Source organism: Rhinopithecus bieti, unplaced genomic scaffold (assembly GCF_001698545.2).
Source record: "Rhinopithecus bieti isolate Rb0 unplaced genomic scaffold, ASM169854v2 scaffold_4709, whole genome shotgun sequence".
In the NCBI taxonomy this organism is placed as follows: Eukaryota; Metazoa; Chordata; class Mammalia; order Primates; family Cercopithecidae; genus Rhinopithecus; species Rhinopithecus bieti.
The window spans coordinates 2,192,502-2,210,662 of record NW_016805139.1 but is presented as its reverse complement, the minus strand read 5'-3'; the positions used below and the strand labels follow the sequence as shown (position 1 = coordinate 2,210,662).

The following is an 18,161-nucleotide window of genomic DNA, read 5'->3' as shown; positions in this document are numbered from 1 at the left end:
CCACCCAGTTCCAGATTCCCAGCGGCTTTTTTTTTTTTTTTTTCCTACTTTTGCTAAGACCCTTGGTAAAGTGCAGTTGAGACAGGTGTTGTGTGTCTCAGTTCCCCTGGCTAGGAAAAGGGACTCCCTTCCCCCTTGTGCTTCCCAGGTGAGGTGATGCCTCGCCCTGCTTCAGCTCTCGCTGGTCAGGCTGCAGCAGCTGACTAGCACCAATTGTTGGCACTCCCTAGTGAGATGTACCCGGTACCTCAGTTGAAAATGCAGAAATCACCTGTCTTCTGTGTCACTGGCGCTGGGAGCTGGAGACTGGAGCTCTTCCTATTCGGCCATCTTGCTCAACCCCCGATGTGCAGCATTTGTATTATCATTCAGTTCCCATTGCTTCCTAAATTTTGTTATAATTTCTTCTTTGACCTGTGTGATTTTTAGAAATATTTAACTTCTAAAAGTGTGAATTTTCCCTAATCTTTTTTTTTATTTCTTCTGACTTAATTATACTGTGGTCATGGAATTTGTTCTGCCTGACTCCAGTCATTTGAAATTTGACGAATCCTGTTTTATGGCACAATATGTGGTTAATTTTGTAAAAGTTCTAAGTGTCCTTGAATGGAAGGGGTATTTTGCAGTTACTTCATTAGGTTAAACTTGTTAATTGTGTTAATCAAATATTCTGTGCTCTCACTGACTTTAGATGTCTAATCTCGCAATTACTAGACGAATGTGTTAAAATCTCCCAGTCTTACCATGTATTTGTCTTTTCATCCTTTTCATTTCTTATATGCAAATATACATAAAAGACTGTGTTTTTAAGTAGATGTATACAAATCAGAAAGCTTTAGTCTCACCAGTAAATTGAAACTTTTCTCCACTTTACAATTACTCTTTCATCTCTATAAATATTTTTGACCCTAAAATATATTTTGTCTGTATTTACATAATTGTATAGTCATATCATTCTTTTCTTACTTAATTTTTTTTTTTTTTTTTTTTTTTTTGAGACAGGGTCTCACTCTGTTGCCCAGGCTGTGGTGCAGTGGTGTGATCTTGGCTCACTGCAACCTCCACCTCCTTGGTTCAAACAATTCTCGTGCCTCAGGCTCCTGTGTAAGTGAATTACAGGCATGCACCATCATGCCTGGCTAATTTTTGTTATTTTTAGTAGAGACAGGGTTTTGCCACGTTGGCCAGGTTGGCCTTGAACTTTTAGCTTCAAGTAATCTGCCTGCATTGGGATTACAGGTGTGAGCCACCACTCCTGGCCTCAACTTATATTTTAGATATACAAGGTATATGTGCAGATTTGTTACATGGGTATATTGCATGATGCTGAGGTTTGGGGTATGGATCCCATCACCCAGGTAGTGAGCATGACACCGAATAGGTAGTTTTTAAAGCCATGCCCCTTTCCATCCTCTTCCCTCTAGTAGACCCAGGTGTCTGTTGTTCCCAAGTTTATATCCATGTGTGCTCAGTGTTCAGCTGCCACTTATAAGTGAGAATATGTAGCATGTGGTTTTCTGCTCCTTAGTTAATTCACTTAGGATTATGGCCTCCAGCTATTCCATGTTGCTACAAAGGACATGATTTTATTCCTTTTTATGGCTGCATAGTACTCCATAGTGTATAAGTATCACATTTTAAAAATCCAGTTCATTATTGATGGGCACACAAGTTGACATTGACCTTGGCAAATATTTTTTGGCTAAGTCTCCAAAAGCAATTACAGCAAAAGCAAAAATTGACAAGTAGAACTTCATTAAACTAAAGAGCTTCTGCACAGCAAAAGAAACTATCAACAGAGTACACTAAATATATTTGCAAACTATGCATTCAACAAAGGTCTAATATCCAGAATCTATAATGAATTTAAACAAATCAACAACCAAGAAAAATGTTAAAAAATAGGCAAAGGACATGAAACAGACACTTCTCAAAAGAAGCCATTTATTTTTTGACTCACATTTTCCCAGCTTTGCTCCAGTTGTCTATGTTCAAATTGCTTCCTGAAAGTTTAGATAGGTCTTTCATTTTTTAATCAAGAACGAAAATTCTTGTATTTTAGTGGATCATTTTAACTGGATTGTTAATTATATTTTTATATTCCTGCAGGTAAAATTAGCATATGTAATAGTAATAATACAAAAATGCAGATTAATTTCCCCAAGTATCAATAAAACATTCTTACATTCATATAACAAGCCACCAAAGACTTCTGCATGTAAAGCAATTATATCACAACTTTTGAAATGATTTAATGGCTTTACTTAATGGGCTGTATATTGGCTCTGTTGTGTCTAGCATATTTTGTAATGGATGCAAATTTCCTTGACTTTCTATGCTCAATAATAAATGTGTATTGTTATGTAACCAAACAAAGAAATCTTATGTTTAATATAGTAGGGACACTATTTAAATTGAATCTAGGTGTTAGCACCTTCAGATAATGGACAGATACAAAGAAGCTAAACCCAAGGAAAATCACATTAGTTAGAAACAAGACATTATCCGGATAAGAGCTGAGCTATTCAGCAAGAACTATAAAGCCTCCTTCCTGAACATATACACAACTTGACATTTTTGCTGATGCATTCATGTATGTATCATAGTTTTCGTTTCAGATATTAGATCACTACAAAAGTAATTGTGGTTTTTGCTACTGAAAGTAATGGCAGAAACTGAAATTACTTTTGCATCAACCTAATAGCAAATTTTTAATAAAATATTTGCAAGTCACTATTGCAAATATTTAAATGTTGAGAGTTGAGAAGAGAGAGGCACTTATTTGGATTTATTTCTACTAACCTATTATTGTGCTATTTGTCCCTCTTTATCTGTTTCTTTCTCTAATTTGTTGTTTCGCATTGTCTAATTAAATATTGAATAGATATTTTTCTCATTCATGTTTTCCTCCACAGATTTGAAAGTTAAATATTCCATTTCTGTGTTTTATTGGTTACCTTAACATTTTCAGCATGTATACTTAACTTATAAAAATCTGAACGTACTCCTTTAAAGATTGATTCTATTAAATGTTTAAGTCTGATCACTCCTTCCTAACTTATATGTAATTATTGAATACCATAGCTTAACTTGTTTTAAACCCCCCAAAAAGTATTGTTTTAGGCATTCAATGTTGTTTATATTTACCCATGTATTTACCACTTTCTTTGTTCTTTAATCCTTTTTGTATTTTCCATTTGGAATTGGTTTCATTTTCCTTGAATATATCTTTTGAATTTTTTGAGAGTGTCTTTTGGTTATGAAATTTCTCACCTTTTCCTTACCTGACAATAATGTTATTTTTCATTCTTCAAAATTATTTGTGCTAAGTATATAATCCTATACTGACAGGCATTTTCTGTCATCACATCAAAAATACTCCACTGTTTCCTGGCTTCCATTATTGTTGCTGAGAAATCAATTGTCAATCAAAATATAGTTCCTTTTTCTCTGGTAATTTTTTTCCCAATACATAATAGAAGTATATAATTTTAGGGTACCTGTGATATTTCGATACATGTATAAAATGTGTAATCACCAAGGCAACTGGGACATCCATAACCCCCCAAATTCTCCCTTTCTTTATGTTGGGAACATTCCATTTCCTCTCTGTCAGTAGTTTTCAACTATATGAAAAATTATTGTTAACTGTAATCATCCTACTGTACTTTTGAATGCTAGATCTTATTTATTCTATCTTTAACTGTATTTTGATACCCATTTAGCAGTGTTCCTTCTTCTCCCCTGCCTCTCTCCTATCCTTCTCAGCCTCTGGTAACCACCAATCAACTTTACCTCCACAAGATCCACTTTTTTAGCTTCCATGTAAGTGATAACATGCAGTATATATCTTTCTGTGCCTGCTTATTTCATGTAATGTAATGACCTCTACCATTTATGTTGCTGCAATGACAAGATTTCACGATTTTTGAGGCTGAATAATATTCCACTATTTATATGTACCACATTTTCTTTGTCATTAAATTTTTAATTGATATTGATACAGGAGATAGAAAGAAATTATTCAGGCAGATAGTGAGGGTAAAAGAGTCCTCAGCAGAACTTCCCTTCTAACAAAAAGCAGCTCAATAAATCACTAATTTTTTCTTTTCTTTTTTTTTTTTTTTTTTTTTTTTTCTTTTTTTTGAGACGGTTTTCGCTCGTTGTTGTCCCAGGCTAGAGTGGCAGTGGGGCTGCGCAATCTTCCAGGCCCCCAAGCATAAATTTTGGTAATTTTTAGTAGAGACGGGGTTTCTCCCCATGTTTGGTCCACGCCTGGTCCGAACTCCTGACTCAGGTGAGCCGACCGTCGGTCCTCCCAACGTTCTTGGGATTACAGCCCTGAGCCGCAGCGCCTTGGCCTTTTTTTTTCTAACAATAAAGAAAGATCAAAGCTGCCCAAACTCACCATAAGGAAGCTGGAAAGCTGCACGGAGGATGCTAGGCAGCTGCACAAAAAGAAATGGGCTACCCTGGGGGCCAGCCAGTCCACCAATGGGGGTTTCCAAACCTCACTCTTTTAGCCAAACATACACAGTAAAGAAAGAAAGAAAACGGGCAACATGGACAAGCTCAGGCAGAGAACCGAACCCCCCCGTACAATAGAAAGATTTTGAAGGTGGGGCTTTGTCCAGAGATTCACGCCTACACCACGGCAGACAGCACACCCAGGCCGTAGGTTTTTCGTGCCCTATGTAAATCAGACACCGCCTCCTGACTAGTTCAAATGAGCTGAGATCTGACCACTGCATCCCAGCCTGGGCGACCAGAGCGAGACTTCCCGTCCCAAAAAAAAAAAAGAAAAAAAAAAAAAAAAAAAAAAAAAAAAAGCACCTGCATTTCATTGTAGATCGGCAATCCATTTTTCAGGGACCCCTCTCTGTAGCAGAAAGGTATTATCTTTTTTTCACCTATTAAATTCCCACTCTTTTTTTTCATTTGTACTTTTGCTTTTATTCAAAAGTTCTGTTGGATTTATCTCAAGATTAAGGACCACAGTATGATAGCCAACAACTTAATTTTAGTGTACAAACTGCTTTAAACTACATATACATTTTCAGAGTTAGAGAAATGTAATATAGTGTCCTTCAGTTTAAATGTTGAGAATAATTTTGCAAACATGTAGAAGAAAAATTATTTTTATATATGTTCCTTTGGTTCACTAAACTTTCTCCTTTTTGGTACTGACTTGACTAGAAGAATCAAAGTGATGGAGGACTATTCTCCCAGATTCATGATGACTTCTCTTCCGATTTTCTTTGGAAGATGTTACTGGTTGATTTCCATTTGCCATTTTATTCTGACTTTTCCACTTCTTGTTTCGCTTTCAGACATATCAAGTTCAGATGGTTTATTGACTAACTGCTCAACCTGAGAGTGAGAAATGGAAAGATCTGGACTTTCTTTATACCTCATAATTTCATCTTCCTCAAAAACTAAATTTGATTATCCTAATTCAGAAAATCCAGGGTTTTTTTTTCTGCTCTTTCATTTTAGTTCCAATGTCCAAATCATCACTTGTATAATGCTCCTGTTCATCTTCTACGTCTTTGTCCCTCAGGATTTTGTAAAGTCGTGTTTTTATTTGTTTTGGTGATAGTAGAGTTGAATCAATATTTTCCATTTGTTCTCTCTCAGTGGTCACTTTTACTTTGAAGGTGTGAAAAGGTGTTGAGACTTCACACACATTTAAATACCTAGGCTTCCCTTCAAATATAACTCCTTCACAATCACCATCCTTAAAACTGGGAGGCTGGTAATCTAGGGGTGTAAGTTCATCATAGTAAAAAGGTTTCATGGTCAAACAAACATCATTAGGTTAAGGCCCCAGATTTTGCATTAGGATATCAATCTTGCGAATGAGGAGAATGCTTGCTTTCTTGGTGTCAGTACATGACATGCTAGATTTGTTGCTTTGGTTTTTACTTATGAAGTAAGTCCATGAGTGGTCCATTGTTGGCATATTTGAATTTGAAATGGTAACATTCTGAAATTGTCTGAGGATCTTCTGGGTTTGTGTATATAGCTAAAACAGCCATCCTTAGGTATTTTTTCTGTAAAGCATCATAATGTCCTAGCATCTATTTCACCAACTGTGTAGATCCTGGGCAATTTTTATCTTCTCTCAGTATTTTGACCAAAAGATCATCTAGATGTCTGGTTCCATAAGAACATTCTGGAAATATTCCTCTCAAATATGTGATACAGGATACTGAAACTGCTAGGAGCCTCTTCACTAACACCAAAGACTGGTGTTCAGGTGATATCTTATTGGGAAATATCAGTGCAGTCATGGAAGTCCTCTGCAACTGGGTAGTGGCCATCTTCTTCTGATAAAATATTTTCTTTAATTCAAAATTATGTCTGAGGGGCAGGCCCCGGAAAATTTCCACTCTTAATCTCACTCTTTGTGTGTCCACATATTTGATCTCCGTGGTCGTGAGACAACAAACCTCGGGTGTTACCCCAGACAATGAAGCCGCTTCAGTGTATTTTGAGGGTACATGCAATATTTTGGTACCTGTATACAATGTGTAATGATCAAATCAGGGTAACTGGGATATCCATCACCTCAAACATTTATCTCTTTTCTTTGTACCACATTTTCTGTATCCCTTCATCCATTGATGGACACTTAGGTTAATTCCAATATTTCAATTATTTATTTTTAATTTTTGTGGGTACATACTAAGTGTATATATTTATTGGGTACATAAGATGTTTTGATACAGGAATGCAATGCATAATAATCACATCATGGAAAATGGGATATTTGTCCTCTCAAGGATTTATCCTTTGTGTTACAAAAAAAAAAAAAAAAATCCAATTATACTCTTTTAGTTGTCTGAAAATGTACAATTAATTTATTATTAACTATAGTCACTCTGTTGTGCTAGCAAACAGTAGGTCTTATTCATTCTTTCCAACTATTTTTCGTATCCACTAACCATGTTCACCTCCCCAACACCCCCAACTACCCTTCCCGGTCTCCAGTAAGTATTCTTTTACTGTCTATCCCCATGAGTTCAATTGTTCTGATTTGTAGATCCCACAAATAAGTGAGAATGTGTAAAGTTTGTCTCTCAATGCCTGGCTTGTTTGACTTAACATGATGATCTCCATTCCACAAAGTCCTTCCCACTTTTACCTTTCTTCTCCTCAAGCAAAAGGAAGGGGGCTCTTTTGGAGCTGTGAGCTGTGCAGCCTGGGGTTAGGAGAGGAGTAATGCCAGCACTCCATTAGCCACCCCTGCTGGTAACTCAGTAAGTGCCCCCAGTCCACTGGCTCTGGGGTCAGTTCAGCACTAGGACTGGCCTAGAAGTTGCAGTTCTTGTGGCCTAGATTGCCTTTCAAGTTTATTCAGGGCCCCAGAATACCTTCAGCCCAGTAGCGAGGTTTGTGGGAACTCAGGTTTGGACCACTGGGATTGGCAATTCCCCTCTGGCTAGGGCTGGTTTAATGCTCTCTCTGTGGGTCGGTGTCAGCTGAGTTTGGTTCAGTTTTGCTTTCTGCTGTAACAGGTAGTGCTGAGTTCAATGCCTCACAATTACCACACTCTCCCTCTTGCCAGTGCACAGAAATGCTCTCTGCACCACGCCTCTGCTGCCAGGGGATGGGGAGAGTTGGGGTCCACAACTCAAGACTGTTTTTCCTACCTCTTCAGTGTCTCTTTCAGTGATACGAAGTTAAAAGCAGGTACTGTGAGTGCTCACCTGATCTTTGGTTCTTATTAAGGTGCTTTTTTTTCTGTAGATAGTTGTTAATATGGTGTCCTTGCAGAAAGTACAATTGGCAGAGCTTTCCATTCTGCCATCTTGCTCTACCTCCTGATTCCATATCTTTGACTATTGTTAATTGTGTTGCAATAAACATGGGAGTGCAGATATCTCTTCTCTATACTGATTTCCTTTCTTTTGGAGGTATAACCAGCAATGGGATTGCTGGATCATATGGTAGTTTCATTTTGAGGTTTTTGAGGAACCTCCATACTATTTTGGCATAGTGGCTGTACTAATTTACATTCCCACTAATAATGGGGTATGAGTGTTCTTCTTTCTCCTTATCGTTGCCAGCGTTTGTTATTTTTTATCTTCCTGATAAAATCTATTTTAACTGGAATGAAATATTATCTCATCATGGTTTTGATTTGCATTTCCCTGATGATTAGTGATGTTGAGCATTTTTTATATATCTGTTGGCCATTGGTATGTCTTCTTTTAAGAAATGGCTATTCAGATATTTTGCCCATTATTTAATTGGGTCATTTGATTTTGCTGTTGAGTTGTGTTCCTTACATATTCTGTTTATTAATCCCTTGTCAGTTGGATAGTTGGCAAATATTTTCTCTCATTGAGTGTACTATCTCTTCACTTTGTTGATTGTTTCCTTTGCTGTGCAGAGGATGTGATGCCATTTCTGCTTTTGTTGTCTGTGCTTTTCAAATCTTACCAATAAAATCTTTGCTCAAACCAATATCCTGAAGCATTCCTCGATGTTTTTTTCTAGTATTTTCATAGTTTTGGGTCTTAGATTTAAGTCTTTAATCTATTTTGATTGATGTAGTTGTTAAAGATTTTTCAGCTAATCTATCGCATTCTGTAGTTTAAATTACATAAGTGAGATGTTCATTTATTTTTATTTACTCTGTTTTAGGTTCACAACTGTATAGATTGATGTTTTTCATCACATCATCAAATTTCTCAATTTTTTTTCGAATATTGCCTCTACCTCATTCATATTCCTCTATTTCTGGAACTCCAACTTTTAAAATTAGATTAGAATTTTTTACCCTGTTCTACCTCTTTTCTGTCATATTTCCTCTTTTTTTCTCATTGTGTTACTTTCTGAATAAATTCTTCAGATTCATCATCTAGTTCACTAATCTTCTCATGACATATTTAATCATCCATCATACCTAACCATTATTTGTATTTCAATAGTTTTCCTTTCCAAAATTTTATTTTATTCTTTTTTAAGTCTGCTTGTTGCTTGTTAATTTTATAGCACCTTGGTGTATTTTAATCCTCTCTTTTGAAACATATATTATTTTAAAATACTAAGTGTTGCCATTTTATAGTGTGACTGATAAATCTAATATCTAAATGTTTTGCTAGTTTGATTTATTTATTTGTTTACTCTGCTGCTGCTCATTCATATTGCTGTGTTTGCTTGGGTGCTTGTGATTTTGGCAATTAACTTCCATTTACTAGAACTTTCTCTGCAAGTATTCCTTGAGGCCTGGCTTGCTATTGGGTAGCTTGTTTTCATTTCCTTCTTATAAGTTCCTGAGGATGCTACCAACCTGGTACACTTCTAAACTAAAACAGTATTAATAGCTTCTTTGAACTACCCAGCTGATATGAATTCAATCTGCAATGCTGTGTACTGACCTATTAAATTATTAAGAAAACCTTCCCTCCCATAAATCTAATGCTAAGTTTTAATACAACTAGTTATTTTTGTAATCTGTTTTCTATTGGCCCCCTTTATTCAGCCCCTTGGAGTTCCATGCCAGAAGAATCACCTATGAGACCCAAGAGAATCACCTATGAGACCCTACCTTGAGTAATTTTGTCTCTTGCTACTATCTGCCACTGCCCTACAAAAATTAAGGTTTAAGTTCATCTGAATGTTGGCAGTTATCTTCAGGGGGATAGTTCCACTTGCCTGTCAGAATTGTCATTTTATGTTCATTTTTGACCTCTGAGGGAGGCTGAATCAGAGTGCATTTCCTTCCACAATCCCAGAAACAGTCCTTATTATGTCAATTAGCGTGTGTATATGCACATGCAAAAACACATATATATGCATATGTATGTGTTTGGGTTGTTTCAGTTTTTGTTGCATCTGAATCCATGAGAGCCCTCAAAAAAATCATCCACATAGTCTGTGAACCCTATCACTAATACCACATAATGATTTCTGCTTGTCCTGGAAAGGAAATTAAATAAAGTTCAGATTCTTGTAACCCTTCCCCAAAGATAGAGACTATGTAATGTCATCAAATTTCCTGTTAAATCTTTTTATTTGTTTGAGGTTTGTGTGGTTGATTGCTTACTTATCTGTTGCTTGCAACAAATCATATTCTGACATTACCCACAAATAATTGCCCCAGAAATAAAAGGTATAATTTTTAAATCTGTGTATTAATTTTTAAATAAATACTAACTTCATGTTCACAATTCTAACAGACTGATGACATTGAATATGATTCTGTCCTTGCACCTTGGAATCACAATTTGTGGGACTTAACTCTTTCAAGGGGACAAGTATAAGTAATATTTCTATGTGTAGTGGACATTGGCCATGTTTTCCGACTTGTCAGTCGCTTTTGAGTGTTCTTGCTTTGTTTGAGTAATTCCAGGCTCTAACAGTACCAGAGCAGCAAGATAAAGGCAGGAAAAATAGAATGGTCCCATTTAAGACTTTGAATCAGAAATGAGTACCTTAGGAGGTAGAACAAACTCAGCTTCCACTTGGTTGGCTTTACGGAGCAGTGTTGGTTTTAAGACCAACTACTAGCTAAAGGAGATATCATGCTATTGGAAATTGCGGTACAATAAAGAAAAGTTCCAGCAAATAGGATGTTAACTGTGGCATTAATATTATCAGACCAATTTTGCATGGTTTGGTACATTGCTCCTTAATGCTTATACTTGGGCCTGGTTCTCTAACCCTTGCCTCAATAATGTGTGCAACTCAATATTCTCCAAATAAACTCCTTTTAATTTAATTAATCAGAGCCAGTTACTGTTGTTCTCATTTGAGAACCAGAACCAAAACGAAAGTCAATGCCAGGAGCACTACAAGGAACAAAGGGCCCAGCCATTTACAGCTTAGGAATCCAGTGACTCTTGATACACACAATAGGCAGGTAGTTGCGTGCTAGATCTGGGGAATAGACACTGTGCCAGCTGAGGTTGGAATGTTAAAGAAAATGCTACCAAATTTTCGGAATATTTGTGTATAGGAGACTTAACTTTCTGTTTTCGGCAAATTTCTACAAGAAAGAGATGAAAACCTTAATGATTAGCAACTGTTCTATTTCTGAGAAAGATATGCTAAATCTTCCACTGTAATTGTTAATTTGTCAAATCCTTCTTGTAATTTGATGTTTGCTTTATGTATTTTGAACCCATATTATTTCATCTATAAAAATTTAGAATTGCTGTATTATCCTGGTGAGTTGAAACTTCTATCATTATGAAATGCCTCTTTAATCTCTAGTAAAGCTTTTGGCCTTAAAATCTATTTTATTGGATACTGGCATAGCCATGTCTTTTTCTATCCTTTTACATTCAACCTTCTGTATCTGTGAATTTAAGGTATGTCACTTGGGTAATCAAGGGGGTGGCCTATGGTAGATGTTGTTGGTTGTCTGTCTGTTCCCCATTTGTTTACATGGTTCTCAATTATTTCCAGTATGCCCAACTAAAATAATTCACTTTTCTTACCTTACTTGCAGTTGTGATTGGTCATGGGATGGTTCTGGACAATGAACTACAGGTAGAAATTCATCAGGAGGACACCCTTTCTGAATAAAAAGCAAAGTCCATTTTGAACTCGAGCCTTTCCCTTATTCTCACCTGGAATTTCAGATATAATGTCTGGAAACATAGCTGCCACTGTTGCGACCATAAGGATGAATGACACATGCTAAGCAGGTGAAAGTGGCAAATGGAAAAAGTTAGGCCTTTATGTCTTTGTGGATGCTTGCCTGCCTGACTCTTGACTCAAGGCTTCTCTGCTTGAAACAAATAGGCCTTACTTAAACCAGTATTTTGGGGAGGAGGATTTCTATTAGCAGCTGAACACATTCTTAAGATACAATTGTAATGTTAGGATTCAGAATCTCCAGGAAAGGGGTATCTGTACTTTACTGTACCTAGAAAAACCAGGTTCAGTTAGGGAAGTGACTCTGTTCTTCTCTCCTGTGTTTGAAGCCAGAATGATCAGTGTTTATGGGCCTTTGCAGATATATCTTTCTTCTTCTCTTATATGTGGCTGTTAATAAAATTTCTAAATAAACAACCCTCTATTCCTAAAAGCATTTTCTAATTTGGAGAGACATAAGGTTTTGTGGTTAAGAACACAGTTTCTGGAGTCAGTTAGCGATTGTTCATATCCTGTTCATATCCCCACTTTTTGGTTACTGCTTATGTGATACTGAGCAATCTCTTAATGTTTCTGAGCTTATTTCCACATCTCAAAAATGGGGAGAGTAGTAATGCCCATGTCATATAGTTGTGGAAGGATTAAATGAAGCTCTTCAGGAAAGCATGTAGGAGAGTATATATTGACTTTTTTTTCCATCAAGCGTTACAATTTAAAACTTGGAACTATTTTAGAATTTCTGCATTGGTTGAAACAAATTTAAACTCCATTCCAACTCTAAAATTCAATAGCTCTGTTAAATATATGAGGGTTGTGTGATGGAGAAAATCAGAACAAAAAGTTTAAAAAAAATAGAATGGGAGAAGGAGGCTGAGTTTATTTAGATTCATGTACATGAATATTTCCGTATATTTACTTTAGTATTACGTAGCTTTGGAACTACTAAAAACATGATAACTCATAGTCTGAGTGATGTTGGATTTGCCAGTTAGTTATGTTCCTTTACAAGAAGGTATCTTAAAATAAGTAAACATTCCAACATGTGATTCTTAATTTTTTCTCCTAATACTTTTCTTGTTTTCCCCGTAACAAAACTGGAAGCCATCCATAAGTGTTATTTAACATTTACAGAGCACCTAATAAGTGCAAGGCACTGGCATCTATTATACCATAACACGTTATTTTCTCTCATTTTGAAAATGAGAAAACTGGGGAACCAAGAGACCAAACGCCGCATCCAGATTTACTTGTATGTTAAATAGGGTTATTAGGATTTAGGTTAATCCATGTAAAATCTCTGAGTTTGTCAGTATAATTCAAAACAGAAAACAATTTTGCACAAGTTTAATCATTTTTTAAGACAAAAAATTAGAACATACTTCCAGGAGTATTAAGGAAATAGGAGTCCTTTCATATTTTTCTTGAAGGAATGACTTTCTTTTCCAGAACAAAGAAACTTAAGGGCTCCAGTAGGTCAGTGAAGATGGAAATAAATGCAATATTTGGAGGATTTATGTACCTATGAGCTTACAACCAAATTGAATATGAATACATATATACATAAAAAATAAATACTACCTTTGGAAAACATATGTTTGATTTAGCAGATTAAAAACAAGCTTTTCCAAAAGAGAGGTAAATTTATTCAATAAGAAAATACATTAAGCCACTTCTGTCCTTTTAATATCTTCAAATTCTAGCAGATTTCCTTCTAACCAGAGACCATTGTTATACAAGAAAATTGTTAGCTGCTATAGTACATTCATATACTACTAACTAAAGTAAAAACATGTCAGTTTGATACGGCTCTTTTAAGATTATGAATGTGTGTTTTTATTACATTTCTCAAATATGATGCAGCAACCCACAATGGAAACACTTGCATTAAAATGACACTCGGACCAAATGTTCATGCTTGAATCTCTCATAAAATGCCTCTAGTGAAGTGGTGAATAGGCATCTATGAACTCTAGTTATTTTAATTTGCTAATTGATATTTTATTACCACCTTAAAGAGCCCTTGTATAAATTTATATGGAATTAGATACAATTATAATAAACCTGTAGTGTCATTTGAAGCATCTATATTCCAATGCAATCAAGAAAAACAGTCTCAAAAGAGCCCTCAAAACCTTGAACCAGTTAGTCATTTATTTGTTCTCTGGATTTTTTGCTTCCTCTTTCATTCCTATCCTAGAGTAGAAGCAGGAAGATATGTTCATGTTTAGGTATACAAAAATACTGTTGTTATTTTAACCTTCTAGAATATTACAAAGTCTGACATGCTTACTTACCTGTTGACTTTCCCTGATGTTGTATACATTGAAAGATTTTACTTTAAGTGGAAAAATGGTTTTCATAAACATCTAACATCATTTCCCCAGGTGTATTACAAAACCTGAAATTCTAAATATGGAAATAAATGGTACGTAGACCAACAAATATCACCAAATGGCAGCAAGGAAAACTTTCCACCTCAATACCTTCAAAGGCTGACCTAAAAAGTTTGTTTAAAACAGGGTTTCTCAACTTCGGCACTATTGACATTTTGGGCAGGATAATTCCTTTTTTGTGGGGAACTATCCTGTAAATTGTAGAATGTTTAGCAGCATCCCTGGCCTCTACAACCTGGATGCCAGTAGCAACAATTTCCCACACCCTCCCCCATACTATGTACTATGCCAACCAAAAACATCACCAGACATTGCAAATATACTCTGCAGGGCAAAATTACCACTGGTGTAAAGAATTAGCTCTAGATGAATAAATGTTTATAAAACATATTAGTTGGTTTGGGGTTATCAAGTTTTAGATAATATTTCTATCATACCCTGTTATGTATTTAAGTTTGCTCTAAAAGTATTTTAAAGCTTTTAAAAAAATACAGTAAACTGTGGCATGAATTAGGTAGGGATAATGTTTGTTCTACAGTTTTAACATATGGTAGGAACTCAACAATTGTAGAGTGGATTGAGGAATGGATAAATTTTTAAAATTCTCAATAAAGGAATATAGGGGCTTGGTCTAAACTCAAGCATGATTAGTCATGACCCAGCTAGCCACTGTAGAATTGAACACGGACAGTCCAGGCAAGGGGCCCAGGCAAGGGCTGAGGAGAATGGCCTCAACATCAGGTGTAGGCAGGAAATAGTCTGCTAAGCAGAAGAGTGTATTCTTTTTCGAAGAATTATGCACTAGCAGGTTATTCAATGTGTATAACACAAAAAGGCTGGAGCCAAGATGACATCCAGAGGGTCCGTAGGTGGGCAAGCAGGCAGTTAACATTGTGGAAGTAGGTAAACCCGTAACAGGACTCCAGTCACCATTTTAAGATATGGGTCAAGACTTCAATTCCTGAGAGATGACTGAAACAAAAATGAGTATGTCCCATGATAGTGTACTGGTTAGGCAGCAGAGATAAAAACTTCATCAGAGAAATGACTTTGATATATTTACCAGAATTGAGGTTCTGGCTGTACTCATAGGTTTCCCTTGTACTGCATGAGTAGATTCATGGTAGTTTGTATGCTTTGGTGGGCAATATTTTAAAGCTTAGGTTGCAATTATGTTAATACTTATATATGTGTTTGTATATGCACTCACTGAACTACACATACATACATGCTCTTGGCTTTAAAATATTCAAACTCTGCCAGGTACCATGGCTCACACCTGTAATCCCAGAACTTTGGGAGGCCAAGGGAGGAGGATTGCTTGAGTCTAGGAGTTCAAGACAGGCCTGCGCAACATAGTGAGACCCTGATTCTACAAAAAATGACAGAAGAAAAAAAAAAGCTAGGTGTGGTGGCATGAAACTGTAGTCCCAGCTACTCAGGAGGCTGAGGTGGGAAGATTGCTTAAGATTAGGAGTTCAAGGCTGCAGTGAGCTATGATCACAGCGTGGCACTCCAAACTATTCAACAGAGTGGGACCCTGTCTCTAAAATAAAAATAAAAAATAAAAAGTATCCAAACTCTGGAAGATTAATTTGGAATAGAAACACCATTATTCTGAGTAAATGTGATCCTATAGTATAACCATATGATAAATGTAATGAGAATTCACTACTGTTTTAGCTCTAACAAAAAGAGCTATAACGAAGATCCAAAATCTCAGTTCAAGGACTTTATAGTGACCACAAACCTTGCTGTCCTAGACCCTCCCTGATAGAAGTGTCACCAAGGTACTCCCAACCAAATCATGAGAAATAGTGTAGATTACCAGGGATGTCAAGGAAGTTCTAGCTATTCCAAATTTTCCCATATATCCCATATAAGTCATCCTGAAGATATCCTCAAGAGAATCTTTGTAAAATTCATTCCTTTGTCTGGACATGGTGGGTCACACCTATAATCCCAGCACTTTGGGAGGCTCAGGTGGGCAGATCACGAGGCCAGGAGTTCAAGACCAGCCCAGCCAATACAGTGAAACCCTGTCTTTACTAAAAATACAAAAATTAGCCGGGTGTGGTGGTGCGTGCCTGTAGTCCCAGCTATTCAGGAGACTGAGGCAGGAGAATCGCTTGAACCTGGGAGGCGGAGGTTGCAGTGGGCCAACATTGCACCACTGCACTCCGGCCTGGGCAACAGAGTGAGACTCCATCTCAAAAAATTTTTTAAAAAACCTAATTAATCTAAGAATTACAGCCCAAGGGCCCATAATCTGGGATTGATTAAGCTAGGTTTTTGCAAATTATTTCCAAGAGTCTGTGAGCCTCAAAAGTTGTAATTGTATGCAAAATTATAAGTTTTTAAAAAACTTTTTTGAAGGCTTCCATCAAATTCTCAGACCTCTGCTATCCAGAAAAACTTTAGAATCATAAATTCACAGATATTCTAGAATAATGAATTCAACAGCTCTCATCAGACATCTGAAATATCACAGATATTTTAGAATGAAAGGATGAATATCTATTACTATTTGAATATTGCTGTTAAAAGTAGAAAGATATGCAAAACTCTATACATTAAGGTTTACTTTGTTTAGTTGTATCTAGTAACCCTTAATAAAATATACATCAATGACTGCATAGCCTCGTACACTATCAGACATAGTTGCTTTCATCTGCTTTTAAACTTCACAAATAGTCACCTGAATGAGATCATGTGCAAAACTTAAAGTTTCTCTTCTGGGTTATCTCAAGGTTTACTCATATAATCTGGTTTTTTTACATGATTATATTGCTATTTTTTTTTGTATCTGCTAAATTTCAGCTAAATGTTAACAATTACAGAAGCTAATGTTTCAGAGAATTAATCAGCTATTATTTCAAATTGCAGGCTAAATCACAAATGGAATCCAAGCTAAATCTTGTTATACATAAACATTAGTAGTAGTTAACATTTACTGAGTACTTATTATGTGTCAGCACTAAGATAACACCTTTACATAAACTATTTTGTTTAACCATCCCAAAAGTCCTGTGATAAGGATATTACTATCCTCACTTTAAACATGAAAGAAACAAAGACTTAGCAAGATTCAGTAATCAGTCAGGAATCAGGATCCCACAATTTATAAGTTTCTTTCTGATCCCAAATCCTTAGCATATTTAAAAATATATTTAAATATGTATTAGTATTTATTGCTCCACTTCTGATTTTGTCATCAAAACTAATATTGGGTCTGTGGACCCCTGCTTCTTTCCCATTTTAATCTTCCTATCCTAAGGAACAGAATATATCTTCTTCCTTAAAATAATTTTCAACTTTGTGTCTCTCTCTTTAAAAAAAAAAAAAAAAATCTTCAGTCTTAGATACAAAATAACATGCAAAAAGGAAACCAGAAACTTGAAAACATGCCAAGTAATACTCCCTTTATGTCACAGTCCCTGTATTGTATATCAACAAAATTTTACACCAGAGAGGTAAAACTCAAGTTGATTGCAATCTCACATTCCCTTTCTTTTTCAAGACATTTGCCTCTTGCTCCAATTAACTGTTTTTACTTTCATGATTCCTATACAAGGCCCACACGTTATAGTGTTTAAATCCTAATGCTTTTTTATAATCCGGAGAATTCAGTCACTGCTGCAGACCCAGCATAGCCAAAAACTCAGGCCCACCACCTCTGGCTATCACTGGCCTCCTCCTTTTGTCTTAGTGGGCCATGAGCCTTCTCATTTTGTAGCTGAGCCATGACTCAAAAAAAGGTGGGAAGTATTCTAAATACTCCAACAAACAGGACCATTCTGTAGCTTGGTGATTTTGCAAAAACAACTTTAATAGCATTTCTGTTAATATAATTTTATGCTAATATGTATATATAAGAAAAGCTAATATGTATATATAAGAAAAAAGCAAATATCTTATTGAAACTCCAGAAACTCGATGACCCCACTCTTGCCAATCCCTGACTTGTCTGAGGGACTCACAGTATCTCCTGTAGCTTTCAGTAGCACTGTTGAAAACTGTGTTGAATACTTAGCAGGTATTGACTTCCTTTTTCTGATCTGGTCAGTTCCTCATCCTTGATTACAAATAAAATCAAACAAAAATGTGTTTATCTAGCCTGCATTTTCCTTCTTGGTAAAACTAAACATGAAAAAT

The 18,161-nt window shown here is 36.1% G+C and overlaps 1 pseudogene; it reads right to left on the bottom strand.

The window, feature by feature from the left end:
- Positions 1-5,139: 5,139 nt before the first annotated feature.
- Positions 5,140-6,323, bottom strand: LOC108529188 (HORMA domain-containing protein 1-like; annotated as a pseudogene).
- Positions 6,324-18,161: the final 11,838 nt, after the last annotated feature.